We start from the raw sequence: 22,814 nt of genomic DNA on the forward strand, positions 1-22,814 counted from the left end.
AATTTGGGTGACACCGGCCCATGGGCTGCCATCCTGAGCTGTATTAAAGAGCAGAAGCCAGCAGAGCACCTGTCCATCTGTTTCCTCACTGAAGACTCAATGTGACTAGCTGCTCGTGATCCTGCTGTCATGCCTCCCCATTACGATGGACTATGTCCTGAGCCAAAATCAATCCCCCTTAGTTGCTTTTATCAGGTATTTTGCTATAGCAATGGGGGAAGTAACTAATTCACTGTTTTCTCCAACTACTCACCCACCCAGCCACTTGAATAAGCACCTATTATGTGCCTACTATTGTTTCCAGTACTGAGATATAAAGATAAATAAGAAATACACTATTCCTGCCTCCATAGAGCTGTGGTCCCAAGTGGAATGCAAACAGAGTGATAACAATATCACTTGATGTCAAGTACTCAATGCAGGGTACAGTGGGATGAATAAATGGAATTCCATCAAGATTTGGTGGGACAAGCATGTGTCCCAGAGGAAAGACAATTAGCTGGAAACCCAGAGGATGAGTCAGCATGAGTTTGCTGAGGGGTGGGCAGCATGCAAGGAGTTCCAGATGGCAGGTACCAAGACTGCAACAGACAGGAAAACCTTCATGTGTTTTGGAAGATGAATTTGGAAGGAGGTAGAAGTGGGTCTGGAGGGGTAGCTGAGGTTGGAAAAGGTGGTTCTAGAGGGGTAGCTGAGGTTGGAAGAGGTGGTTCTAGAGAGGTAGCTGAGGTTGGAAGGGGTGGTTCTGGAGGGGTAGCTGAGGCTGGAAGGGGTGGTTCTGGAGGGGTAGCTGAGGCTGGAAGGGGTGGGTCTGGAGGGGTAGCTGAGGCTGGAAGGGGTGGTTCTGGAGGGGTAGCTGAGGTTGGAAGAGGTGGTTCTAGAGAGGTAGCTGAGGTTGGAAGGGGTGGGTCTGGAGGGGTAGCTGAGGCTGGAAGGGGTGGTTCTGGAGGGGTAGCTGAGGCTGGAAGGGGTGGGTCTGGAGGGGTAGCTGAGGCTGGAAGGGGTGGGTCTGGAGGGGTAGCTGAGGCTGGAAGGGGTGGGTCTGGAGGGGTAGCTGAGGCTGGACCACACAGGAAGCAGCTAAGCAAGGCTACCATACCACGCTCCCTTGCAATGATCTGACACTACAGAGATCTAGCACTAGCGCAGAAAGCCACACGAATCTCTAACACGTTGAGATTTTGGCAAGTTCCCGGCAGCTGGCAGAAGGAGAACCAGGGAAAATGGGAGCACACAGAGATGGCAAGGAGAAACGTATTTAGGAAACCAGGAAAACAGTTCATCCAGCTCAGGAAAAGGGGGTTAAAGTCAACTTCTGGATATAGGTGAAAAGAACCCCCAGAAATCACCCAAACCACAGAATCCAGAGAAGGAATCAGAGTGCTTGAGATCAACCAGGCTGGATGAAGGTAAGAGGCCCTTGGGTGCAGGCAGAGGGTGTGGCAACTTGGGTCCCTGCCCATCTGTTAAGAGTGTGGCGGACTCCTCCAAACAGTCAGAAGTGGTCAGTGGCCACCACAGAACTGCGGTTTGTATTTATGGCTTTAATTAAATTGAATTAACTGTAATACACAGGGCTTCTTCTGTTTGCCTTACTCTACAATCCAGAATGGCCCCTTGTGGGCTGCCAGGCATGACAGATGCCGTGTGCATTGGGCTTGGGTTTTCTGTCCCCAGCAGGGCAGCCTGATCTTCCGAGGCTGAATCACAGTAGTAGAGATTGAAATGTGTTACAGCAGCTGCAAGACTGATATCTTTTCTTTGTCCTCACCTCAAAGTCTTGTCCACACTCTGGGGCAAGTCCAGAATGCTTCGAGGTCTTGACCCAAAATTCTCACAAAACAGTCCTTAATCCACTTTGTGGGAATGGTGGTGGTAACTTACAGGTCTCAGACCAGAGTGCCTATGTGACTGACGTAGATTGCCAGGGAAGAGGTTTATTAAAAGCGTTATTAATAACACAGGCAGACAGACAACAGTACGGTAGGGGCTTTAATGGAGTTCAGTCCCCAGCACTAGGGAAGGCCAGTAAGGGAGGTAGATGCCCCACAGAGAGGAAGTCAAGGCCTGTGTGACAGAAGGAAGGTCTTCTCACACCTTCTGAGCAGGGAAATGGCTTCACAGCACAAGCTCACAGGCAGCCAGGCTCTCTGATTCCCACACAACATGCAGGGGAGGAGTGGGGAGCGGGATATGTGTCCAGCAATCCCCACTTTGATGTAAATGCACTTTCCCAGGTGAAAGCTCCTGGCAGCTGGAAGTCACATGGTGACAACCTAAGCAGATTCCTCTGGCTGTGAGTCTGATATGCACTGATGATCAGCTGTAGACAGCAACAGAGAAGACACTGAATTCCAAACTGTTACTGGGACTCATAACATCTCAGTGGAGTGTGTATCTGTATGGGGGTGTGGGGTGCCATGTGTGGGTGTGCCCTTGGGAGGCTGAAACAGGAGGACCAGCTTCATTATATAATAATACCATTTAAAATAAATAAATATGTTAACGAATAAACATCAAACTTAGCCAAGACCTTGTTGAACAAATATGTAGTGGTCAAGGCTGGACTAGGCAGCCTGAACCTTTCTCTCAGCCATGTCTCTGCTACATTTTATGTTTCAGTTCTATAGGAACATGAATTTCCTGCTTAAACTGAGAATTGTGGAATTTGATAGTGGTTAGGAATGTAGACACTAGTCATCAATGCCCAAGTTCAAATCTCAGCTCTAATCCTTAGTTACTGTGTGACACTTGGTGAGTAAGTTAATATCTCTGTGCTTTGGTTTCATCTGTCGGATGGGATAGTAACAGCAGCTGCTGAGGATTGTGGCAAGGATGAGTTAATGCCTTAATCAGGCACACGGAAATGATAGCTGAGGTCATTATTTTTATTTCACTGAAGTGTAGTGAACCTAACTATATCAAGTTATAGGGTCAGATCAGGGGTCACACTTTTTGGGGTGGTGGCATCTGACCAGGTGACTGTCACACTTCTGCAACACTTGCTCCACACATAGGGAATTGGTTTGTGTTGGCTGGATTTATGTCATCTTGGCACAAGCTAGAGTTATCTGAAAGGAAGGAACCTCAGTTGAGAAAATGCTTCCATAAGATCCAGCTGTGAGGCATTTTCTTAATTGGTGATTGGTGAGAGAGGGAGGGCCCAGTCCACTGTGAGTGCTGCCATCCCTGGGCTGGCGGTCCTGGATTCTACAAAAAAGCAGGCTGAGCAAGCCATGGAAAGCAAGCCAGTAAACAGCTCCCCTCCATGGCCTCTGCATCAGCTCCTGCCTCCAGGTTCCTGCCGTGTTTGAGTTCCTGCCATGTCTGAGTGCCTGCCCCAACTTCCTTCAATGAACCCTTTCCTCCTCAACTTGTTTTTGGTCATGATTTTTCATCGCAGCAACAGAAACCCTTACTAAGATGGGGTTACATGCAAAAAATGAAGGGCACCAATGTTCTGATGTTCTAAAAATGAAAAGACAGAATTCTTACTATTGATCATTTCCAAAGGAAATTCTTTTGACCTTCTCAGGTCATTACCAGGGTGCTAAAGAAGAATGACCTTGAAAGGTTAATTATTTATTAATTTATTAATTTATTTATTTAGGTTTTTCAAGACAGGCTTTCCCTGTGTAGCTTTGCGCCTTTCCTGGATCTCGCTCTGTAGACCAGCCTGGCCTCGAACTCACAGAGATCCACCTGCCTCTGCCTCCCTAGTGCTGGGATTAAAGGCATGCGCCACCACTGCCCTGCAATGTTTTATTTTTAATGCCTTAAATAACTTCTAGATATGATACTGTTATTTGAAAGGGGGAAACCATAAAAATGGTTGCTTTTGTAAAAGAACAAGAAGCCTCAGTAGCTAGCTCTCCATGAATATCAGCATATCCGAGGCCAACTTACAGGAAGGAGTAATCGGGAACTGGTGTTGAAAATGAGCTTGTAGCTCAAAGGGTGGGCAATATATTTGTGCCTGTGCAGACTAAGGCTGCATTCACCCCCATTTCACTGCCAGCATGGCCCCAGGAACTTCTTTCTCTGGAGTCCTGGGGAGGAACCATATGGGCTTTGCATGGAGGAGGAGGACTCACTCAGACCCCAGGCAAGCCGCTCAGGCTGGGGAGAAATGAGGCAAGATGGCCTCATCTTGAGAGAGGAAGAACCTCTGCCAGCGACAGAAGGCCATCCCGTCTCCATGAGTCCGTCTCCCACGGTTCTTGGAAGTAGAAACCACCAGGAAAAAACAACAAAGGGGGAAAAAAAGAAATAATTGTTTCCCATGGGAAATGGATGGTTAGTCCTCAAAGCTGGCCTGTGGCAGTGGGAGTCACCATGGTTGGGACCTACTATCCTCAGACTGGAGGAGCACGTGCTGTGGATAGACTCACAGGAGCAGAGAAGACAAAGTCTGATCCTGTGAACAGAGCAGACAGTTCTGAGGGAGACGATGCCTGAACAAAACCGTGAGTGGATGTCCTTAGAAACCTGCACAACCCCCGGGCTCCTTTGAAGCTCAACCCCACGGAACTCCTTTGAGAGGAAGCTGTAATCAAACCCATTTTGCAGGTACCAAAAACTGGTCCACAGAGGTGATGCAGAAGTGAGATTTGACCACAAGTCATTTGACCCTGGCATGTGGGTCTTAGCACATAGCCCTGGCCTTGGATAGGAACTTCTCAAAATGAAAGAAGGCAGGAAACGAGCTAGCAGAGGTTGGCCGGAGTTCTCTGAACACTGCCTTCAACTCAAAACAACTTCTTCAAGGAAACCTAACTCTCATTATTCTTTGTCACAAAGCAGCTGTATTCCCTTGCGAGGCACATCCTCAGAGTCTTCCCTCTCCACTTCCTCTTCCCCTTCCATGCTGGCTGTCTCATGAATATCGATATGGACAAATGAGCTCAGAAAACTCCAGTGACAGCAGTATCCCTCTCCCTGGCTCCCTGGCTCCCTGGCTCCCAAGGTCAGAACAACAAAAGCATCCCACTGCAAGGGTGACCCCTGGGGAGCTGGAGGAGGAGCAGCTTGAGCTCTTTGTCTTTAGAGTCCCATGGGGCCAGCCTGGGGAGGCTGCAGACTGTAGAGGGAACACTGGAGAGTGACCCCCACAATGAGACAGGCACAGTTTGGAAGCTGCACCTCGAAAGCTACATGATCCTGGAATATCATTCTACCTTGTTTTGGAATGATCTGGAATACAGTGCCTTTCACTCATTATTTTTAAAATGACAAATGTCACAAACACAATCCTTATTGTTACTGTTTTGGGGGATGTGGGGAAAGGGAGCCCCGCGGAGGACTGATCCACTGCAGCATTTCTGTGGTGTGCCTAGAAGAGCTTGCTTCTTTAACCCCAGTCAGAAATACTTTTAGAATCACAATTTTAAAGGTGTGGAGTCCTTAGTTTAGAAATGATCTTATTTTTAGGACACGAGAGATCGTTTCGTTTCAGATGAGAAATCTCAATATAAAAATTTAAGTTTCTCTTCCCAGACTGCAACAGCAAAGGGGGGCTCTTTTCTCAGGCTTTACTCAGGCTCTGCCTGTGGGTCTGAGGAAAAGGTGGTGGGGAAGTAGAGCAACACTCTAGGAAGAAGGAAGGCTTGGGAGGGCTGCAGACTGTACTTGGAAATGAAAAGGGCAATTATTTGGAGACAAGAGGAAATGCTCACTGCCCAGCACTGTCATCAGCTGCATTTCTAAAGAAATAAACAACCTCAGAAGCTTAATAAAGGTAAATAAACTACGCTGCGTTCTAGTGTTCGGTTTCTCTCTACAGCGTCTCCTTAAGTAAGCTGTTCTCCAGCTGAGGACAGATCAGACGGGTTTAGATTACATAACGTGGCTGGGCAGACTGGGGAGACACTGAGGCACAGAGAGTCAACCCATGCTGCTGAGAAGGCCCCCAGAGTCTCCTGCCACTATCCAGGGATGGCCGATGGTGTCGCCCTGGGCCTCCTCTTCCACAGCTCCTCTTTTAGAGACAAGACTCTGCTGTGGCCCATCTCTACGTCCTGGGTCCACGTCCCTCCGGTAAAACCAAAGGTCCAGACTTCTGCGACTCTCTCGAGGCGACGCCGTCGGGCCGGCCCCGGCCGGTCTGTGCACTCGGCTCCGGCTGGGCGGCCGGGCCGAGCCGCGCCAGGCTCGCGGGGGTCAAGTGCAGGTTGCGGCGCAGGAAGGCGGCGGGGGAGGGGCGGCGGGCTGCGCACCCGCCGGTGGCGTCCTTGCGGAGCTCTGCGCGGAATGTGGGGCGGGTTCCACCCGTGCGGTATGTCTGGATAAACATCGTTAGCCTGGGGCGGCACGCCGGGCTCTGCTAATTGGGCTTCTGCAGGCGCGGCGGGACTGGTGGGACCTTGGCCACTGGCGGCTCGGTGACATTCCCAGGCTCCCCACCTCCCGCGCTACACCCAGAGAAGCGGCTCTCTCCTGTAGGTCGCGCGCTGGTTTCTTCCCGCGCCTCACTTGTCACGCATCCTTGGCTCAAGGGTAAATTCACTACTCACCTGGACTGGGCCTAAAGGTGGCTTCACCAAGAGGTTAACTCATCTGTCTGTGGAGCAGACAAGCCAGGACAGGTGGGGGCGTGCATGCAGTCTGCCGCGAGCTCCCACTGATCTGTGCTCTTAACTTGCTTTCTGGTGTGTCCTCCTCTGTGCAGCTCTGCAGGGCCATAGTGCCTCAGCGAGGGTTCCTGCTCTTGATCCTCCTTCCATCATTTTTCTCAGAGCACAAACATCATGCAGAACCTCCACAAACTCACAACCTTTAAAGGGCCATCTTCAGCATCCTTGAAGTCTAGAAGGTGCTAGGGCCCTTGCTTTCGGGTATGTATTTTGAGGCCGATTATACAAATGACAAAGATTAAAGCCTCTCGGAGCCATGGCAGTTTTGACTTTAAACATGAGGCGAGTTAACAAGGGAAGCAACAATAAATTCCGCCTAGGGCATGACCCAGCACTAAATTGTCTCTTACAGTGTCCAGATTTCTGGCCAAGTTGTCAAATCGATGCCCCTCTTCTCCAGGGGCCTCCTCAGTCCTCTTTCAGACTGAGTTGTTTTCCTTGATTCCCTTTTATTCGGCTGCCAAGTTGTCACTGCACGGCTTTCTCCCATGTTCTGACTCTCTTTTCCAAGTTCCTTCGGCATGACCAGAATAACACACCCACCACTCTGCTTGTAGCTAAATTCCTCTAGTTGCTTCCCTAGTACAAATTTTGAAACCAGTTCCATCTTAGAATATTTTGTTCATTGCGCCCTCATCCCCCACATACGCTGGTGAAGAATGGAGGCTTGGTCTTAGCTCCGCACAAGAGCTGTTGGAGCAAACGTCGTGTTGCTCTTTCAGCTCCCTCCACCACACAAAGCCATCTTGCATTCTGTATAAGAACAGCAGCATACAGAATGGGAAAAGATTTTCTCCAGCTCCACATCTGACAGAGAGCTAATATCCAAAATATATAAAGAACTCAAGAAACTAGATATCAACAAACCAGATAAGCTAATTACAAATGGGATACAGATATAAACAAAGAATTCCCCACAGAGGACTCTCAAATGGCTGAGAAACACTTACAGAAATGTTCAACATCCTTAGCCATCAGGGAAATGCAAATCAAAACGACTCTGAGATTCCATCTTATACTTGCCAGAATGGCTAAAATAAAAAACACAAGTGACAGCTCATGCTGGAGAGGATGTGGAGCAAGGGGAACACTCCTCCATTGCTGATGGAAGTGCAAACTTGTGCAGCCATTTTGGAAATCAATATGGTTTCTCAGAAAATTGGGAATTGATCTGCCTTAAGGCCCAGCTATACCACTCCTGGGCATATAGCCAAAGGATCTCAATCATACCTAAAAGGACACTTGCTCAACTATGTGCATAGCAGATTTATTCATAATAGCCAGAACCTGGAGACATCCTAGATGCTCCTCAACCAAAGAATAGATAAAGAAAATGTGGTACATTTACACAGTACATTAACTCACCTGTTAAAAAAATAACATGAAAATTTTGGGCCATTGAATGAAACCTGAAAAAAATCACCCTGAGTGAGGTAACCCAGACCCAGAAAGACAAACATGGTATGTGCTCACTTACAAGTGGATATTAGCTATAAAATAAAGGATAACGATCCACAGACCCAGACAGGGCTCATAAGGTAGGTGTGTGTTTGTGTGCACATGAATCTCACTGTGAAGGGAAAATTGAATAGATTTTGAGAATGGGGGGATGGGAACAGATGGGATCAGATGGGGGTGAGGGAGTACTAGGAAAGATAGCTGGAAGTGGGGGGCATTTCAGGGCTAAGATAGAAACCTAGTGCAATGAAAATTCCCAGGAATCTATGAGGGTGACCATAGTGAAGATTCCTATCAATACAGAGCCTGAACTGGTCCAGCTTGAGACCCATATCACAAGAGGGAACCCATGCCTAGCACTACCTGGAGGGTCAGGACCCAGAGGCTGGATGGCTCAGAGACCTAGGATAGAACCAAACATGACCGGAAAAAATTGATGAAATGATCCCTAATGATATTCTGCTGTACTTGTAGACAGGGAGCCTACATAATCATCATCAGAGGGGCTTTATCCAGCAACTAATGGGAGCAGATGCAGAGACTCACAGCCAGACATTAGGAGGAGCTTGGGGAATCCTGCTGAAGAATGGGAAGGATTGTAGGAGACAGAGGGGTCAAGGACACCACAAGAAAACCCACAGAATCAACTAACACCACAGAGACTGAACCCACAGTCAGGGAGCCTGCATGGGACTGACATAGGCCCCCTGCCTATGTGTTATGGTTGTGTAGCTTGGTCCTCTTGTGGGACTCCTATTTCCTCCTACTGGGTTGCCTTGTCCAACCTTGGTATGAGGGTATGTGCCTAGTCTTATTGCATCTTATTATGCCATGTTTGGTTGAGATCCCTGGGAGACCTGCCTTTTCCTGAAGGGAAATGGAGGAGGAGTGGATCTGGAAGAAGGGGAGCGCCTGTGAGGAGAAGAGGGAAGGGAAACTGTGGTCAGGATGTAATTCATGAAAGAAGAAGAAATAAGGAAGGAAGGAAGTGAGTGAACAAATGACATCCCCTAAAGATCACTTTACCCGCACTAGGGATGAGCAGAGCTGGCCAGAGTTAATCCAAAGGCATGCAGTGTACCTGAGTAAATAGTCCAGAGGGGTCATACTGTGTTGGACTAATGGGCTGACCAGGGTGCCAGAGCTGTCCAAAGATTCTTTTGGCTGTATAAGTACCAATTACTTTCTTTCACAGGCCATGGGTAAGCAGTGTTGGCTTTGGAGCTTGGAATCCCTTATTCAGACAGATCCCAAAGGAGCTCATGTGGTGCACGGTGTTATCATCCCACTCTCTCGGAATCAGGAGAGAGTCACAGTGCTGTTACACGCACGCTACGCTTTTCCCTGGTGATACTCTGGGAAATGCAGGCTATCATGCTCTCCTCATTCAGCACTGAGTAAGTGCTTTGGAGTAAGTCATCCTCTCTAGGCCAAGGATTCACCCCTCAAAGAACTGATTCGGACTACTCACTGGACAATGCAGATCACAGGAAATGAGAAACGAGAAGGTAAGCAGGGCTTTCCTAAAGATGTGGAGTTTTCAAAGCATGACTTTGTTTTTTAGTATTTATGATTTTCATAATGACAATAGCAATAAGGAGGGTATGTGCCGAGCCTTATGCTCTGCCTTTTCACACATGATCTTATTTAACTCTTTCTAGGTTTCAGTGGGTCTTAAATGGGAATCCCAATCTTATAGATGGTGAAATGAAGTCCAAGAGGTTGTATGAATTTTCCAATGTGACTTTTGAGAACCACTTTTGTCCCACGCTTTTCTGCCTTCTGTGTGATGTCACACTGGAAAGTCGTTAGTGAAGAAATGAGCTTGGGGTTTGAGGAGACGGCAGATCACTGGAGAGCACTTGCTCTTTCAGTGGGCCTGAGTTAAGTTCCCAGAACCCACACTGAGCAGCTCATAAGCGCCAGTAACTCCAAGTAAGTCTGATGCCCTCATCTGGGCTTCAGGGGCACATGCACATTTGTACATGCACACACACAAAGAAAAATAAACACAATTTTAAGAAAAACGAAATTAGGGCAATTGTCATTAACCATGGCCGTATAACTTTCTAGTCATCCTGAAAGACAAGGGCATAGTATTATCCCCAGTTGTAAGCTGAAAAGGCAAAGGTCTCAGGATCATGTGGGGGCAGAGCTGGCATTGAAGAGTGCTCTATTTACTCCTCGGCCTGTTAGCCTGATTGTGACATTGTGAGCTCCCTTGTCCCCCACCCCCTGCCTGTGTCCTTGTGTGCATGCACACATGTGAATAACAGATACACACTTGAGTAAGCAGCCAGCCAGAAATGCCAGCTTCCTTCATATTTGTCAAGTGGCTACAGTTGCCCCTGGGAATGGCAAGAACAGGGCAGGCTGGAGATTTTGGACACAGGAGGATTGTGCATGAAGGACAGGGAAGGGGGACATGAAGGGACACTGACTTCGTAAACGGTAGATCTAGAAGCTGCACAGTGAGAGGAATGCATCTGGCTGACCCAGGATCCAGGTTAAGGTCTGTAGGTTAGCCTGACCTCAGGTCTATTCATCTTTGACCCTACCCTTACCCTGTGTCTGGCATAAAGCCTGGCAAATAAATGTCCAGTAAATGCCAAGGTGAACTGAGGAGCTGAGCTTCCTCACTCAGCCGGAGACTCCCTCTTTTTGTGCCCACCCCCATTTCTCTCTCTTTCTCTCCCTCCCTCTCTCTCTCCCCTCCCTCTCCCATCCCTGCTATGTGTCTTGCCCCCTCTCTTTGCCCTGCTTGTTTGTCTCCCTGGCTTCACCAGCCTCTGATCTAGGCACTGTCCTTGCATCCCTTATTTATCTCACTTTGAAGACAGCTTGTCCATGGTCAAGAAACTCAGATCTTAGGTGCTCAAAGTCATTGAGAATTTGGGATTGAACCCTCCTTTAATCCTGGCTGGTCGAGTTCCAGTGTGTACCTTAAATATTGATACAGCACAGGCCTTTTAGAAATAGCTGAACTGAATGTGGCTCTAGCTGCCCCAGGCCACACCACCACATTTTTGATATCAGACAAGTCAAGGTCAGTACTTCTAGTCTTCACTCATTCTGAGATATACAAAATTTCCCATTTTCTCCCCATTAACTTTCCTTTCCTCTGTTTTTCCCTTCACTCCCTCTTTCTCTCTTCTCCCTTCTCTTTCTTGGAATTTTAATTCTTCCTCTTAACCACTGTGGAACAGGACAAGTCCAAGTGACAAACCGTACTCTTCTGAGAGTCCCATTGAGACCAGAGTACAGCTCTAGGCCCCAAATCTTAAGAAATGAGTTTGCGGCCATAAGTCCCACGCAAGCTTCTCCTTGGTGCGTACTCAGGGTACACAGCCCTAGAGGAGCGTTCACTACTCTCCTGTTGACTGGCCAGGGTCTTCCAGAAGTCCAGAGGGAGTTTATCTGGTTCTACTCTCCAAGTAGCAGAGTTTGCTCAGGCACACTGCTGGTGTGATTACAAGGATTTGACTGTCCTTCAAAAATAGAAACAGGAAGTGGCCACAGATGAAATGCTGGTCTCCTGGACGCAAGTTAGTTCCTCAATCAGCTGTATTAAGTGTGACCATGAACTCCACGCACTTCACAGCACAGCCAGATTTAGACTTTCAGCACTTGCCGCAAGCGTCTTTACAAACCAGGTCTCCTGGTGATGTTAGCCATCAGGCAGCTGTAGGATTTGGGGTTATTGTTCTGAAGCAGGAACAAATAGAGGAGAAGGCTATGGATGGGAGCAGCGACTCTGTGACCCAGGGAAAGGGTGTGTCGTTCTGATACCGAAAAGTCCTCTAAAAAGTGTAGGTGTTTCCTCTCCATCCACTGAGAACAGGAAACATCTAGCAGAAGCCTTAACATGGTAACTTGGCTATTGTCTTTGAGATAGGTCTCACCATGTAGCCCAGGCTGGCCTCAAACTCACAACCCTCTTGTCTCCGATCTAAGTGAGAGCATATATTGCAATGACTAACTATTCCAATTCAATGTGTTGATTAGCAAGCTGAGGATAGGACTTCATATGTCCTTTAAAGTCATGGTCCGTGTGAAGGGATGGAGCCCAGGAGGCTCATTTACACAGAGCCAATGTCACTTGCTCCTGGAATCCTCAAGGCCCGTAGGACACAGTATTTGGGCCACCTGCTCAGGGCTAGGAAGTCAGTAAGTCTTGTGTTTCTGCCCGTTCTAGAAGCAAAGACAATACCTTGTCTGTCACTTTAAGTCTGTGGTCTCACTTGCCCTCATTGTAGCCCCAAGACGCAAGTGGGTCACAATCTCCATTACATCCATTCGGTAGACAAAAGCAGTCTTCAGAGCGAAGGGCTCTGCTCCAGCATCAGAGTAGTTAATTCTGAGAGCTGAGCTTGAGATCAGGGTGGATCCAAACCCACCACATCCACGCAACAAGGACTTTCCAGTTGGGTTTGCATGTTGAATGTACAATGTGTCTGAGAATGACGGGGACCCTGCTAACATCTGAATATTGGGGTGAAGAGGTAACAATGGGTGGTTCCTCACACCTGGAAATGATATTCTGCTGACTCCCTGGAGCTCTCATGAGATGATAAAGGTTGAACTGTGAGCACAAGGCCTGTGGGAGCTTGAGAACCGACTGAGAGGAGAGCTCAGGTCTGTTCACTCCCACCATCACGTTCATTTAATTTGTCCCCATAGCTGTCTCTAAGTGAGGATAAGAATGGTGATTCATGACTTGCTAAAGACTGCGGCGGAAACTACCCTTATACAAACACTACTGATGTGGAATCGCTGTGGAAAACCAATGATTCAAAACTGACTTTTATTGTACTTTCAAACTGAGTGTGTTGTCACGCCCCATAGCTTTTATCCCCTCATTTGAGTATTTCTTCCCTTCTCTCCCCCCTTCTCCTCTTGTCCCTCTTTCGCCCTTCTCCTTTATTTGAAGACAAATCTCAGTTGAAAAGTATGGGTTGAACATCCCCAACCTCAACTCTGAAACCTAAACAGGACACATTCTGAGCTTTTTGAGTACTACAGTGACCCCACCAGTGGAACGCATCACACTTGAACTCATGCACAGCCCGCAGTCAAGGCACAGGTGTATTCAAACACTGTATAACATCTACATGCACTGAGAGCTGAATATGTATGGTGTGTAGGAAACAAAGCTAGTTTTGAGTTTAAATTCTAGTCCTGCATATCTCATTATGTGTAAGTAATATTCTTAAAACAATTCTAATCCAAAGCATTTCAGGTAAGGGATACTCAAAAGCCCACAGAACCACCATGCCAACATCATTATCTAAGTGTGTTTTCATTTTTCTTATAGTAAATAGTTGATTTTTGTTTGTTTTTTGAGACAGAGTCTAATTGTATGGCCTGGTTAAACTAGAACTCACTATGTATGACAGGCTGACCTCAAATTCATAGAGGCTGATCTGCCTCTTTGTCCTGAGTGCTGAGATTAAAAGTATGCACCACCCCACCTGGCCTTTGAATAGTTTTAAGAAGGAATTTCTTTATCATTAAAATAGTTTCACTAAAAATACATACCTACTTTAAAATAGCCCTTTCCAGTACTGTAGTGCATTATATTTATAATATATTGAAATGCAGCTGGTATGTCTGCATATATTTTTATGATTTTCTAAGCATCTCCTTTTCTCCAGGTATTTATATAGGCTTCATTTATTTTTTTAAATACTTTATAACGTTATTTTTTTGTTGAATTGAATACCATAACAGGCATAATTAGCCTCTTCCTCATAGATTTTGCACTCCCTATCACCTACATGCACTTTTAGTGAGCAAGGTTACTTATCATTCAAGCCTGTTCAAATCCTTTTCAGAAAATTTCAGACAGAAATATGAGTCATTTTAGACCTTTTGGAAGGCTAGCTAGTATAATTTATTAACATTTAAAGCTTCTCTCATTTTTAACCAGAAGTTCATTTTAGGAATTCTTTTCTTTTTTATTGCTCTTCCCCTTCCCCTTCTCCTTCTTCCTCTTCCTCTTCTTCTTTGGAATTCTTTTCTTTTTTATTGCTCTTCCTTCCCTTCTTCTCCTTCCTCTTCTTCTTTGGAATTCTTTTCTTTTTTATTGCTCTTTTTCTTCTCCCTCCCCCTCCTCCTTCTCCTCCTCCTTCTTCTTTTTCTCCTTCTTTTCCTTCTCCTTTCTCTTCTTGAGACAGATTTCTAGGATGGGATAACATGTTAAAGTATTACATTTTCACAGTAGCAACACCAACATAAAACAAACCCTACAGCCCAACAACAAAAGCATGGTGAGAGGCTCTTGTCCTGTGACACAACATTATGTAGCCCCCAATAAGAATGCAGTAAAAGCTGGGCAGTGGTGGCACACACCTGTAATCTCAGCACTTGGGAGGCAGAGGCAGGTGGATCTCTGTGAGTTCGAGGCCAGCCTGGTCTACAAAGCGAGTTCCAGGGCAGCCTCCAAAGCTACAGAGAAGCCCTGTCTCGAAAAACAACAACAACAAAACAAAAACAGAAAAAACAAACAAACAAACATAAAAAGAATGCAGTAAAGTTCTTCCAGGTAAGTGGAAGGGATTTCCACATGGTTGTTTTGGAGACAATCTGCAAGCAATTGTGTGTAATGTATGATACCATTCCATTTCTGGAAATCAGACAAGACCAAATTAAACAGAAACAACCCCCTACTCTGTATAACATAGATGACAACCCAAACAGAAGGGCTAGCATATACCCACCACAGGAAGTGTGTTTGTTAAGAAACTGGGTACTCTGGTTTGTGTGTTTGTTTATTGGCCTGTTTGTTTTTTAAAGAGAGAGAAAAAGAAGGCATGGAGTTGGATATGTGGGGAGGTGGAGAGGATCTGGGAGGAGATGAGGGGTGAGAATCGTGAGCAGAATATACTATATGAAAAGAATTTCAATGAAAAAAGAAAAATTGGGTATCCAAATGATAGTATTCTTGGTAGGAAAATTGATCCTTTTCCTACAGATTGTGATAACAGACATTTAAAAAATGTGGTCAGAAGATATGAGTACAAAGTTCAAAGGAGATGCTTGGTTATAATGGACAGAAGCAAAGCTGTGTCATGATTCCACTTGAAATTCACATGCCCTTCAAAGCACCCTCCTCCCACTTCAGGGCCTCTGTCTCCTTCCATCCCTGTTTCCTCACAGTAAGCAGTCTGTAGGGATGTATGGAAGATGAGTCACTAGACCTTCCATGGCTTCTCAGCTCTCACTGTGGCCACTACCTACCTCTCCAATTGACTGACCAAACACAGACTTCTCAAAAATAACACTGTAAAGTGGTAGAATATCACTGAATTGTGGGAAATAAAAATAGCCAGTTTAAAATGAGACTCCAGTACACGATTAGGAGACAAACTCAGGTAAAGGCAATGTAAATAAATGGCTGTCCAGTGTATGTATTGCCTGCTTTGGGTATGCCTCCCCAGATCAGATGTTCCAAATGTAAACACCAAGCCTATTATTTCCCGTGTTTTCAAATGGGGGAAGACTCTGATTCACTGCATTAAGGAAAGGAGTCTGCCTTGAGGAGTCTTCATCAGGTGGTTTTGTGGCCTCATCTATGAGGGACTTTCTTGATTGTTAATAGATGTAGGAGGGTCCAGCCTCTTGGGGAACAGTACCATGTTTTGGGCAGGTGCTCCTGGCCTGTATAGGAAAGCCAGCTAAGCATGAGCTGGCAGGCAAGTCTTCAGGCATCCTTGTCTCCATGGTTCTTGGCTGAACTTCCTCAGCTGTAAGCTCTCTGATCAGAGGTGACACATGGAATAGCGAACGGACCTGCCTTCAGGTTCCTGATTGAGTTCCTGCCCTGACAGCCCTCAGTGATGGACTGTAAGCTGAAATAAACCCATATCTTATCAAAGGTGCTTTGGGTCAGAGTGTTTGGTCTCACAGCTACAGAATGGAAAGGAGAAGGCCAAACCACCCACTACTTCCTGAACTGCAATCAAAACGCGTAAAACATTGGCATTTAGGTGACAGTAATCGGATGCTTAAATAAAAAGATGCTTTAGACGTCCCTTACTGGCCACAACAAAGCAGTGGGTGTGGCCAAGTGTGGTAAGGCCGCATGCTTCTCTTGGCGGTCAGAGATACCAGACACATGAGGTCTCGTGGAGTCTGTGCTGTTGGTGTATCTTCTATCTTTCACTTTTTCTTATTTATGTTGCCCAAGGTTGTGGTTATGATTATTTCTGAAAGCTACACAAATCTTTCAAGGCAGACACACCCACATTTGTCAGTCCTGGGTTGTGTCACGTAAAGAGTATGTACAGCTTGGTGACCACTGGAATTAAAACAGCTCCTATCAACACGTTCCCTGATGCCATTAGGATTAGGGAGGTGTTTGGCTGCACTCCATCATGTCCATGCTTGAGCTGGCCCGGACTGGTGCCTGCCTAAATCTGGATTTTCAGCGGGCTTGGACAGAGTGAAGTGGCTGTGCTTATTCTGTCCTCTGGGAAACCAGAGGCAGGAAACACACCACACAATGTCCTATTAGCAAAGGACAAGACCACTTGGTGGCAATTAATCTAATCCTGATGGCTAAAGAGAGGTGTCGGCCAAGTTGTCCGGGCCTGCTTGCTTCTTCTGGAGGAAACGTTATCTGGATTTGGCTTTTTATCATTTTCTATATTAAATCCAGCTTTACAATTCTGTGTGTGACATGCTTTAAACACATTGCCTCATACTCTGAGCCTAACTCCAAGTGAGCACAGCATCAAGGCCGAGGCTGCAGGGCATTGCTTATCTGTGTGTTCACAAACAGTCCAGCTCGTTGACTCAGGGAACATTTGCTAGATCCCCAGAACACATTACTATTCAAGTAACAGCGTCATTAAAAAAAAATCTCCTCAATTCATACAGGTGTTATTCAAACAAAACTCTTCTGAGCTTTTCTTTTTGTTTAATCTAAAGTAAGTTATTTAGAGAGAAAAAGAGACTTAAAATACTCTCCTTCTGCATTTATCTTTGAAATCCTTGTGTGCTCATCTGTGGGTCCTGGGTCTGACTCCAGAGGTGCATAACCAAGATCGGCACTGTCCCGGGCCTGTGGACCCCTCCAGGGGGATGGGCATTGCCCAGGGGCTGTGGACCCCTCCACTGGGATGAGCGCTGCCCAGGGGCTGTGGACCCCTCCACAGGGATGGGCATTGCCCAGGGCCTGTGGACCCCTCTAGGGGGATGGATGCTGCCCAGGGGCTGTGGACCCCTCCACTGGGATGGGTGCTGCCCCGGGCCTGTGGACCCCTCCACTGGGATGGGCACTGTCCCGGGCCTGTGGACCCCTCCAGGGGGACGGGTGCTGCCCCGGGCCTGTGGACCCCTCCACTGGAATGGGCGCTGCCCCAGGCCTGTGGACCCCTCCAGGGGGATGGGCGCTGCCCCGGGCCTGTTGGACCCCTCCACTGGGATGAGCACTGTCCTGGGCCTGTGGACCCCTCCACTGGGATGGGCGCTGTCCCGGGCCTGTGGACCCCTCCACTGGGATGGGCGCTGCCCCGGGCCTGTGGACCCCTCCACAAGAGTAGGTACTGCCATAGCGTTTTGGATCTGTCCTCAGGGATAGACACCCCAGCCTTCAGCTAGGTGCAGCCACAGCACTTAATAAATACTGGACAACACAGCTCCAAACCACAACTCTGAGTTTTGCTGACAGAGATTTCCCCATCAACAGAGCAAGTGGGCCAGGAGGTTCCCAGGTGACCAACTATCCCAGCTTCACTGGAGTGGAGAGCTTCCCAGGACATGGGACTTTAGTCCTCAGTCCCTTTTGGGCACATGGAGCAGGATGGTAACTGTACGTCTCCTCTTCTTGTATTCCTTCCTAGACGTTGCTTTGGTGTACTAACATGGTGTACTTAACCAGGCTTTCAAAGTCTGGCTGAGATGTCCGTCTTGTGACATCTGCCTGGACTGCATCATCCAGTGCCAACAGACATGTTCTTGACAGCTAGGACTGGCCTGTGACTCTTTCTCTGCACCCCAAAATCCCAAGGGCTCTGGAAGCTGGAAAGAGCATATGCCTCTTACATGTCTGCCAAATCCAACCTTCTAGACAGTAAAGCCCCTAACCTTCCCTCCCCCTCCCTCCCCCTTCCCTCCCCTTCCCCCTCCCCCTCCCCCCCTCTCCCTCCCCCCTCTCCCTCCCTCCCTCCCCCTCCCCTCCCTCTCTCCCTCTCCCCCCTCCCCCTCCCCTGCCCCCCTCCCCCCCTCCCCCCTCCCCCCCCCTCTCCCTCCCTCCCTCCCCCTCCCTCCCTCCCTCCCCCTCCCTCTCTCCCTCCCTCCCTCATTCTTCCCTCTTTCCCTTCTTCCTTCCTGCTGGAGATTAAATTTAGGACCTTGTGCATGCTAGACAAATATTCACTCTACCACCACTCTATTACTGAGCTATATCCCTGTCTCCTCCCTGCTGTGTGTGTGTATGTGTGTTACATGTTCCTGTGTGTTCATGTGAACATAGGGGCCAGAGCTTCACTTCCCAACTATTTCCTGCCATATTTGTTGAGACAGGGACTCTCACCAAACCTGGGGCTCATCAATCAGGCTAGACAGGCTGGCCAGCAAGTCCCAGACATCCTCCAACTCTGCAGCACTGGGGTTAAAACTTTCCTTAATGAGCCTAGGGGACTGGGGGGTTGAAACTTGGGGCTTGAGGCTTGCACAGCGGGCAATTTACTCACTGAGCCATTCCCCGCCCCCTCTCATTTCCCCGCCCCTCTCATTTCCCCGCCCCCTCATTTCCCCGCCCCTCTCATTTCCCCACCCCCTCTCATTTCCACGCCCCCTCATTTCCCCGCCCCCTCTCATTTCCCCGCCCCTTCATTTCCCCCGCCCTCTCATTCCCCGCCCCCTCTCATTCCCCGCCCCCTCTCATTTCCCCACCCCCTCTCATTTCACGCCCCCTCATTTCCCGCCCCTCATTTCCCCGCCCCCTCTCATTTCCCCGCCCCTCTCATTTCCCCACCCCCTCTCATTTCCACGCCCCCTCATTTCCCCGCCCCTCTCATTTCCCCACCCCCTCTCATTTCCACGCCCCCTCATTTCCCCGCCCCCTCTCATTTCCCCGTCCCCTCTCATTTCCCCGCCCCTCTCATTTCCCCGCCCCTCTCATTTCCCCGCCCCTCTCATTTCCCCGCCCCCTCTCATTTCCCTGCCCCTCTCATTTCCCCACCCCCTCATTTCCCCGCCCCCTCTCATTTCCCCGCCCTTCTCATTTCCCCGCCCCTCTCATTTCCCCACCCCCTCATTTCCCCGCCCCTCTCATTTCCCCGCCCCCTCTCATTTCCCCGCCCCTCTCATTTCCCCACCCCCTCATTTCCCCGCCCCTCTCATTTCCCCGCCCCTCTCATTTCCCCGCCCCCTCTCATTTCCCCGCCCCTCTCATTTCCCCGCCCCCTCTCATTTCCCCGCCCCTCTCATTTCCCCGCCCCCTCTCAGGCTCTTTTTACTTTTAATTCATCTCGCACATTCATGCTACAGGGAGATATTCATGTGTTGATGACAAAAACCTGCTTGGAGTCTGCTGGGACTGTTGCTGGCCTGTGTATCACCTCATGGAGTCCGAACAAATTATCTGACAGTGCTTCCAGGGGCGTCCACTGCGGGAGAGTGAACCTGGTTCTCGCTCTGCAGAGGTCTGTTTCCTGCTGCCTGTAAGAATCAAGTGTATCTCTCCCAGCTGCTGTAGCTTTTTCTCTAAAATGGGGACAATCACTCTGTCCTGACACATGAGCTAAGAAGTGTCACAAACAAATAAAAGTCACTACAGCCATGGCGTCTTTTGTCTTTTGTACTCGAGTGTGCTTTATAGTTCAGTTGTTTGTGAGTCTCTGCAAGAATCCCCCTTTTTTCCGTCACTAGAGCTTAGGAAATGATGTGAGACATGAGTGTGCATAGTCAGTCGACATGATGAATTAATGACTAATTTCCATGTCACACCTTATAAGTCAAAGTGAATGTTAATTCATCTACAGTGCAGTTCCAGAAGGAAGCCAGAATGTGGCCAGGAAAATGTCTCTTCTACCATATTGTCTATGTGTGGAGCCTGGGTCACAACTCCACAATCAGTTGCTCATGGGGCATCCTTGAGCAAGGCTGAGAGGCCCTTCAGAGCAGAGCAGAGCAATGCATAGGATATCTGGAGCTGTTGGAGAGATGTCACACAGAAAATAAGCTCTTCTGGGAGTAATTCAGAGCAAAGCATTACACACACACACACACACACACACACACACACACACACACACAAGAGGATGCTGGAGATCAAATGCAGGACCTTGGACACAGTGTGTAATCATTTTCCCTTTGAACTAAATCCTCAACCAGCATGCCAGAGTTTTTGCTCATGAAGTCCAGACAAACCATTGGGAATCTGCCACTCTTTTGGATCATGTGACTAGCAAACACCAGTAGTGCCTTTCCCAAGTATAAAAGGTTGGAATTGTAATTAAAGTGGAAAGGGGGCTTTGGAATTTCTTGATTGGTGCATAGACTCTTTCTCCTACACCCTTCTCAGGCCATCAGCCATTTCCCACATGAATGTGCTTACAGTAGGATTGTCTGAGCTAAGATTTCCTTCCAGCAATTCTGCTTCTTGGACGTGATTTCTGATATTGACCTGAAATCTTTCTTACTGTGACCCTTACAGCAGAATTTCACTTTCACCTTCTAGAAGATCTGAAAACCACAGCTGTGCTATCTTTTCTACAGTGACCTCATGGGCTAGGAGTACTTTTGGTTGCAAAGGGCCCCATGATGGTAGTTTGAACCCCGGAGCTTGCTTCTTCTTCACAAGGCAAAGTTGCTCTCTGGACAGCCCTCGAACACACAGGCACCTTCTACATTGCCATTCTCAGTGTTCCTGCATTGGACTTCCTGATTATCATCTCTTCAGCAGGAGCTGGCTGCTGTGTGCTCAGGAAACAAAAAGGAGAAGAGCTAGGGGATGAAGGATGTGCCCACCAATGTTTCCCTTCTTGTAAGGAATCAAACTTTCCGGGAGTTCTAATCATTGTTACTCCTCCATAGCCAGAATTAGCGCTGGCTTGGAGGAGCAAGCTTAGACCCATGGTGATGCTCTACTGGGACTCGGACGGACTTTCCTGAGGTCAGAGGATCTCTGTGGTAACCCAGAAGAGCCTGTTTGGTTATCATGGAGAAGGAGGGCATGGGGGAGAGCCTGAGTAGTGGCAAGCCTTGGGAACAGAACCTGAACGACCAACACTTCATATGGCTTTCCGCTCCTCCTGCAACTCTTCCTCTTCAATGTTGAGGAAATTTCTTTACATAGTCCTCCACCTACCATTTTGGCCTCTTATGTATGGCTGTGACATGTGCCTGGCACTCAGCCTGTCTTCTGATGAGCCTGGTGCTGCTATGCAGATCAGTGGGACTACCCTTATGATCATACTCTGCATTTTCCATCCACGCTGTCGGCTCCTCTGGTGATTGTGTCATGGGAGGCTCTTAGAGACCTTGTGGTCATTTCTTCAGTTTCTTGAGAACTGCTTGCAAGTCTTGCCTTCTGTCCATTTATTTGTGTAATTGATAAAAAAACAAAAAAACAAAAAAACAAAAAAAAACCCTCAAGCCTACACTGTTCTGATTTGGGGAAACAATGCTTTAAAATACAGTGAGGATTTATTTTGGTTAATCTTAAACAGCTGTTCACTAATGAAATAGGTTAGAGGACTAAAGCATGGCCTTCATAAAGAACTTTTAAAAAAATTTCTCTAAAACCCACAGGTAGTATTGATATATTTATTACCACATGTGGATTTAGAGAAAAGCTGTCGCCTCTTTATGTTCCTTTTTGCTTTTCCTAAAACACTTTTTCTTTTCCTGGTGCCTTATTGTGTGCTACCATTAGGCCACACCAAATCAATTTGATTTATGTTGTAACAGAGTTGTAAGTAGAAAGCAAGGCACAATGACTTTAGTATGTTCAATAGTAAGTGTGAAATGTTAATAGACTTTTTCTTGAAATTTTAGGAACTGTGGAATTCTGGTACTAGGGTACTCTCTGACCTAAAGTATTTTTTAATTTTTTTTTTTTAATTTTACAGGCTTGGTATATCTTAAAAATTGTTAATAGCTGTAATCTGTGGTCACATTTGGTTTGGGATGACCCAGAATGTAGATAACCTAGTTAGCTCTAAGTTGACTTAAAGTACTGGTTATCACCGACAGCGATTTCAGTTCACTTTGTACACACATCAATAGATGCAGAAGGACCTGGATTAGTAGATGACAGAATGTATGGGAAAGGTGGACTATATTATGAAAGTTCATATGCTGAAAAGAATACCTTATATCCAGAGCATCATGAATCATAGTTACATACTGTAAAGCCACTTTGTAACTATTGCGACCACTCAGTAGTAGCACAGTGAAGCAACAGGTTTTAAAGCCTGTCAAGAAAACATTCTGATTATTAGGACTTTTTTTTTCACAATCTGTAAGACATTATTCTTGGTGAATATGTAAGAAGCCACAAGATGGTGTCAGGAATATTTATTTCAGAAAGCTTGGTTGGAGCATCATGTGCACCCTGAAGGGAACAAAATTGGTTTCCAAACTGACACACAGACATGGAAGGATCATGTGTTTGTGGACTTTTAAAAGCTTGCTGTCATCCATGGAATGTGAACATGATGGCATTTCATGAGTTACGCCAAGGTGTCAAAATGGATACATGAAATAACGATT

General features: G+C 47.3%; 1 long non-coding RNA gene across 1 annotated transcript in view; it reads left to right on the forward strand.

Moving 5' to 3' along the window:
- Positions 1-6,649: 6,649 nt before the first annotated feature.
- Positions 6,650-22,814, forward strand: part of LOC118594859 — a 65,497-nt gene continuing 49,332 nt past the window's right edge. Inside the window, exons 1-2 of the long non-coding RNA XR_004946419.1 lie at positions 6,650-6,833; positions 9,286-9,598. This is a non-coding gene — a long non-coding RNA (uncharacterized LOC118594859). The remainder of the gene's footprint in view (positions 6,834-9,285; positions 9,599-22,814) is intronic.

Source organism: Onychomys torridus, chromosome 13 (assembly GCF_903995425.1).
Source record: "Onychomys torridus chromosome 13, mOncTor1.1, whole genome shotgun sequence".
NCBI lineage: Eukaryota > Metazoa > Chordata > Mammalia > Rodentia > Cricetidae > Onychomys > Onychomys torridus.